The following is a 7,254-nucleotide window of genomic DNA, read 5'->3' as shown; positions in this document are numbered from 1 at the left end:
CTAAGCTAACGGAATGGGTCAAGTCAATCACATCATTCTCCTAATGATGTGATCCCGTTAATCAAATGACAACTCTTTGTCTATGGCTAGGAAACATAACCATCTTTGATCTAGTCAAGTAGAGGCATACTAGTGACACTCTGTTTGTCTATGTATTCACACATGTATCATGTTTCTGGTTAATACAATTCTAGCATGAATAATAAACATTTATCATGATATAAGGAAATAAATAATAACTTTATTATTGCCTCTAGGGCATATTTCCTTCAGATATAATATAGCATGTCACAATCAAAAATTATAGATACATTGGAGACATATCAGACAGTTGCATTCATGTTAAATAGGGCACCATCTAAATCTGTTGAGACGACACCATACGAAATATGGTTTGGAAAGAAACCAAAGTTGTCGTTTCTTAAAGTTTGGGGTTGCGATGCTTATGTGAAAAAAAATTCAAACTGATAAGCTCGAACCCAAATCGGAGAAGTGCGTCTTCATAGGATACCCAAAAGAAACTGTTGGGTACACCTTCTATCACAGATCCGACGGCAAGATATTTGTTTCTAAGAATGGATCCTTTCTAGAGATGGAGTTTCTCTCGAAAGAAGTGAGTGGGAGGAAAGTAGGATGAGGTAGTTGTACCTTCTCTCGAATTGGAAAATGGTTCATCACAGAAATCACTTCCAGTGATGCCTACACCAATTAGTGAGGAAGTTAATGATGATGATCATGAAACTTCAGATGAAGTTACTACCGAACCTCATAGGTCAACCAAAGTACGGTGCACACCAGAGTGGTACGGTAATTCATCACAGAAATATGTTCCTGTGACTACTACACCAATTAGTGAGGAAGCTAATGATGATGATCATGTAACTTTAGATCAAGTTACTACCGAACCTCGTAGGTAAACCAGAATGAGATCCGCACCAGAGTAGTACGGTAATCCTGTTCTAGAGGTCATGTTACTTGACCATGACGAGCCTACAAACTATGATGAAGCAATGATGAGCCCAGATTCCGCGAAATGGCTTGGGACCATGAAATCTGAGATGGGATCCATGTATGAGAACAAAGTGTGGACTTTGGTTGACTTGCCCGATGATCGGGAAGCCATAGAGAATAAATGGATCTACAAGAAGAAGATTGACGCTGACGGTAATATTACTGTCTACAAAGCTCGACTTGTTGCGAAAGGTTTTTGACAAGTTCAAGGAGTTGACTACGATGAGACCTTCTCGCCCGTAGCGATGCTTAAGTCTCTCTGAATCATGTTAGCAATTGCCGCATTTCATGATTATGAAATTTGGCAAATGGATGTCAAAACAGCATTCCTTAATGGATATCTTTAAAAAGAGTTGTATATGATGCAACCAGAAGGTTTTACCAATCCTAAAGGTGCTAACAAAGTGTGCAAGCTCCAGCGATCCATTTATGGACTGGTGCAAGCCTCTCGGAGTTGGAATATATGCTTTGATAGTGTGATCAAAGCATATAGTTTTATACAGGCTTGTGGTGAAGTCTATATTTACAAGAAAGTGTGGGAGCACTACAGCCTTTCTGATAACTATATGTGAGTGACATATTGTTGATCGGAAATGATGTAGAATTTTCTGGAAAGCATAAAGGAGTTTTTCAAAGAAAAGACCTCAGTGAAGCTGCTTACACATTGAGCATCAAGATCTATAGATAGATCAAGACGCTTGATAAGTTTTTTCAATGGATACATACCTTGACAAGATTTTGAAGTAGTTCAAAATTGAACCGTCAAAGAAGGAGTTCTTGCCTGTGTTGCAAGGTGTGAAGTTGAGTAAGACTCGAAACCCGACCATGGCAGAAAATAGAAAGAGAATGAAATTCATTCCCTATGCCACAGTCATAGGTTCTATAAAGTATGCTATGATGTGTACCAGACCTATTGTGTACCTCACCATGAGTTTGGCAAGAGGGTACAATAGTGATCTAGGAATGGAGGTGGCAAGGACTTCGTCGTAAAGGGTTATGTCTATGCAAGCTTTGACACTGATCCAGATGACTCTAAATCTCAATCTGGATACATATTGAAAGTGGGAGCAATTAGCTAGAGTATCTCTGAGCAAAGCATTGTAGACATAGAAAATTTGCAAAAAACATACAACTCTGAATATGGCAGACCCGTTGACTAAACTTCTCTCACAAGCAAAACATGATCACACCTTAGTACTCTTTGGGTGTTAATCACATAAGATGTGAACTATTGGTGTTAAATCACATGACGATGTGAACTAAATTATTGACTCTAGTGCAAGTGGGAGACTGAAGGAAATATGCCCTAGAGGAAACAATAAAGTTATTATTTTATATTTCCTTATATCATGATAAATGTTTATTATCCATGCTAGAATTGTATAAACCGGAAACTTGATACATGTGTGGATACATAGACAAAACACAATGTCCCTATTAAGCCTCTACTAGACTAGCTCGTTAATCAAAGGTGGTTAAGTTTCCTAGCTATGGACATGTGTTGTCATTTGATGAACGGGATCACAACATTAGAGAATGATGTGATGGACAAGACCCATCTGTTAGCTTAGCACTATGATATTTTAGTTTATTGCTATTGCTTTCTTCATGACTTATACATGTTCCTATGACTATGAGATTATGCAACTCTCGAATACCGGAGGAAAAATTAGTGTGCTATCAAACGTCACAACGTAACTGGGTGATTATAAAGATGCTCTACAGGTGTCTCCGATGGTGTTTGTTGAGTTGGCATAGATCGAGATTAGGATTTGTCACTCCGTGTTTCGGAGAGGTATCTCTGGGGCCTCTCGGTAATGCTCATTGATGTCTACTACACAACCTTCTTCTTGTAGACGTTGTTGGGCCTCCAAGTGCAGAGGTTTGTAGGACAGTAGCAAATTTCCCTCAAGTGGGTGACCTAAGGTTTATTAATCCGTAGGAGGCGTAGGATGAAGATGGTCTCTCTCAAACAACCCTGCAACCAAATAACAAAGAGTTTCTTGTGTCCCCAACACACCCAATACAATGGTAAAATGTATAGGTGCACTAGTTCGGCGAAGAGATGGTGATACAAGTGGTATATGGATGGTAGATAAAGGTATTTGTAATCTGAAAATATAAAAACAGCGAGGTAACTAATGATAAAAGTGAGCACAAACGGTATTGCAATGCGTTGAAACAAGGCCTAGGGTTCATACTTTCACTAGTGCAAGTTCTCTCAACAATAATAACATAATTGGATCATATAACTATCCCTCAACATGCAACAAAGAGTCACTCCAAAGTCACTAATAGCGGAGAACAAACGAAGAGATTATGGTAGGGTACGAAACCACCTCAAAGTTATTCTTTCTGATCGATCTATTCAAGAGTCCGTAGTAAAATAACATGAAGCTATTCTTCCCATTCAATCTATCCTAGAGTTCGTACTAGAATAACACCTTAAGACACAAATCAATCAAAACCCTAATGTCACCTAGATACTCCAATGTCACCTCAAGTATCCGCGGGTATGATTATATGATATGCATCACACAATCTCAGATTCATCTATTCAAGCCAACACAAAGTACTTCAAAGAGTGCCCCAAAGTTTCTACCGGAGAGTCAAGACGAAAACATGTGCCAACCCCTATGCATAGGTTCATGGGCGGAACCTGCAAGTTGATCACCAAAACATACATCAAAGTGAATCAATAGAATAACCCATTGTCACCATAGTTATCCCATGCAAGACATACATCAAGTGTTCTCAAATCCTTAAAGACTCAATCCGATAAGATAACTTCAAAGGGAAAACTCAATCCATTACAAGAGAGTAGAGGGGGAGAAACATCATAAGATCCAACTATAATAGCAAAGCTTGCGATACATCAAGATCATATCACCTCAAGAACACAAGAGAGAGAGATCAAACACATAGCTACTGGTACATACCCTCAGCCCCGAGGGTGAACTACTCCCTCCTCGTCATGGAGAGCACCGGGATGATGAAGATGGCCAACGGAGAGGGATTTCCCCCTCCGGCAGGGTGCCGGAACGGGTCTAGATTGGTTTTCGGTGGCTACGGAGGCTTCTAGCGGTGGAACTCCCGATCTATTCTGCTCCCCGAAGTTTTTAGTGTATATGGGTATATATATAGGAGGAAGAAGTACGTCGGTGGATCTCCGGGCTATCCACGAGGCAGGAGGGCGCGCCCAGGGGGTGGACGCGCCCCCCACCCTCGTGGGCAGCCCGGGACTCTCCTGGTCCATCTCCGATACTCCGTGGGCTTCGTCTGGTCCAAAAATAAGTTCCGTGAAGTTTCAGGTCAATTGGACTCTGTTTCATTTTCCTTTTCTGTGATACTCTAAAACAAGGAAAAAACAGAAACTAGCACTGGGCTCTAGGTTAATAGGTTAGTCCCAAAAATCATATAAAATAGCGTATAGATGCATATAAAACATCCAAGGTTGATAATATAATAGCATGGAACAATCAAAAATTATAGATACCTTGGAGATGTATCAGCATCCCCAAGCTTAATTCATGCTCGTCCTCGAGTAGGAAAATGATAAAAACAGAATTTTTGATGTGGAATGCTACCTAACATATTTATCCATATAGTTCTCTTTATTGTGGCAAGAATATTCAGATCCATAAGATTCAAGACAAAAGTTTAATATTGACATAAAAATAATAATACTTCGAGCATACTAATAAAGCAATCATGTCTCCTCAAAATAACATGGCCAAAGCAAGCTATCCCTACAAAACCATATAGTCCGGCTATGCTCCATCTTCACCACACAAAGTATTTAAATCAGGCACAACCCCGATGACAAGCCAAGCAATTGTTTCATACTTTTGATGTTCTCAAACTTTTTTGATCTTCACGCAATACATGAGCGTGAGCCATGGACATAGCACTATAGGTGGAATAGAATGGTGGTTGTGGAGAAGACAAAAAGGAGAAGATAGTCTCACATCAACTAGGCGTATCAACGGGCTATGGAGATGCCCATCAATAGATATCAATGTGAGTGAGTAGGGTTTGCCATGCAACAGATGCACTAGAGCTATAAGTGTATGAAAGCTCAAAAAGAAACTAAGTGGGTGTGCATCCAACTCGCTTGCTCACGAAGACCTAGGGCATTTTGAGGAAGCCCATCATTGGAATATACAAGCCAAGTTCTATAATGAAAATTTCCCACTAGTATATGAAAGTGACAACATAAGAGACTCTCTATCATGAAGATCATGGTGCTACTTTGAAGCACAAGTGTGGTAAAAGGATAGTAGCATTGTCCCTTCTCCCTTTTTCTCTCATTTTTTTATTTGACCTTTTCTCCTTTTTTGGCACTTTATTTCTTTTTTTTCTTTTTCGTTCGGAGTCTCATCCCGACTTGTGGGGGAATCATAGTCTCCATCATCCTTTCCTCATATGGGACAATGCTCTAATAATGATGACCATCACACGTTTATTTTCTTACAACTCAAGAATTACAACTCGATACTTAGAACAAAATATGACTCTATATGAATGCCTCCGGCGGTGTACCAGGATGTGCAATGACTCATGAGTAACATGTATGAAAGAATTATGAATGGTGGCTTTGCCACAAATACGATGTCAACTACATGATCATGCAAAGCAATATGACAATGATGAAGCGTGTCATAATAACGGAATGGTGGAAAGTTGCATGGCAATATATCTCGGAATGGCTATGGAAATGCCATAATAGGTAGGTATGGTGGCTGTTTTGAGGAAGGTATAAGGTGGGTTTAAGGTGCCGGTGAAAGTTGCGCGATACTAGAGAGGCTAGCAATGGTGAAAGGGTGAGAGTGTGTATAATCCATGGACTCAACATTAGTCATAAAGAACTCACATACTTATTGCAAAAATCTACAAGTTATCAAAGAAAAGTATTACGCGCATGCTCCTAGGGGGATAGATTGGTAGGAAAAGACCATCACTCGTCCCCGACCGCCACTCATAAGGAAGACAATCAATAAATAAATCATGCTCCGACTTCATCACATAACGGTTCACCATACGTGCATGCTACGGGAATCACAAACTTCAACACAAATATTCCTCAAATTCACAACTACTCAAGTAGCATGACTCTAATATCACCATCTTCATATCTCAAAACAATCATCAAGTATCAAACTCCTCATAGTATTCAATGCACTTTATACGAAAGTTTTTATTATACCCCTCTTGGATGCCCATCATATTAGGACTAAATTCATAACCAAAGCAAATTACCATGCTGTTTAGGACTTTCAAAATAATATAAGTGACGCATGAGAGTTCATATATTTCTATAAAATAAAACCACCATTGTGCTCTAAAAATATATAAGTGAAGCACTAGAGCAACAACAAACTACTCCGAAAGATATAAGTGAATATCAATGAGTAGTCGAATAATTATGAAACTATATGAAGACTCTCTAAAATTTAAGAATTTCATATCTTGGTATTTTATTCAAAAAGCAAGAAAAACAAAAGAAAATAAAATGACGCTCCAAGCGAAACACATATCATGTGGCGAATAAAAATATAGCTCCAAGTAAAGTTACCGATGAACGAAGACGAAAGAGGGGATGCCTTCCGGGGCATACCCAAGCTTAGGCTCTTGGTTGTCCTTGAATACTATCTTGGGGTTCCTTGGGCATCCACAAGCTTAGGCTCTTGACACTCCTTATTCCATAGTCCATTGAATCTTTACCCAAAACTTGAAAACTTCACAACACAAAACTTAACAGAAAACTCGTAAACTCCATTATTATAAGAAAATAAATCACCACTAAGGTACTGTTGTGAACTAATTCTTTATTTATATTGGTGTAATATCTACTGTATTCCAACTTCTCTATGGTTTATACCCTCCGATACTACTCATAGATTCACCAAAATAAGCAAACAACACATAAAAAACAGAATCTATCAAAAACAGAACAGTCTGTAGTAATCTGGATCAAACGTATACTTCTGGAACCCCAAAAATTCTAAAATAAATTTCTGGACGTGAGGAATTTATCTATTAATCATATGCAAAAATAATTAACTAAATAGAACTCTCCAATAAAAATGGAAGCAATTCTCGTGAGCGCTAAAGTTTCTGTTTTTTACATCAAGATCAACAAGACTTTCCCCAAGTCTTCCCAACGGTTCTACTTGGCACAAACACTAATTAAAACATAAAAACTCAATCATAACAGAGGCTAGATGATTAATTTATTACTAA

This window comes from Triticum aestivum, chromosome 5A (assembly GCF_018294505.1).
Source record: "Triticum aestivum cultivar Chinese Spring chromosome 5A, IWGSC CS RefSeq v2.1, whole genome shotgun sequence".
In the NCBI taxonomy this organism is placed as follows: Eukaryota; Viridiplantae; Streptophyta; class Magnoliopsida; order Poales; family Poaceae; genus Triticum; species Triticum aestivum.
This window is presented reverse-complemented; position numbering follows the sequence as displayed.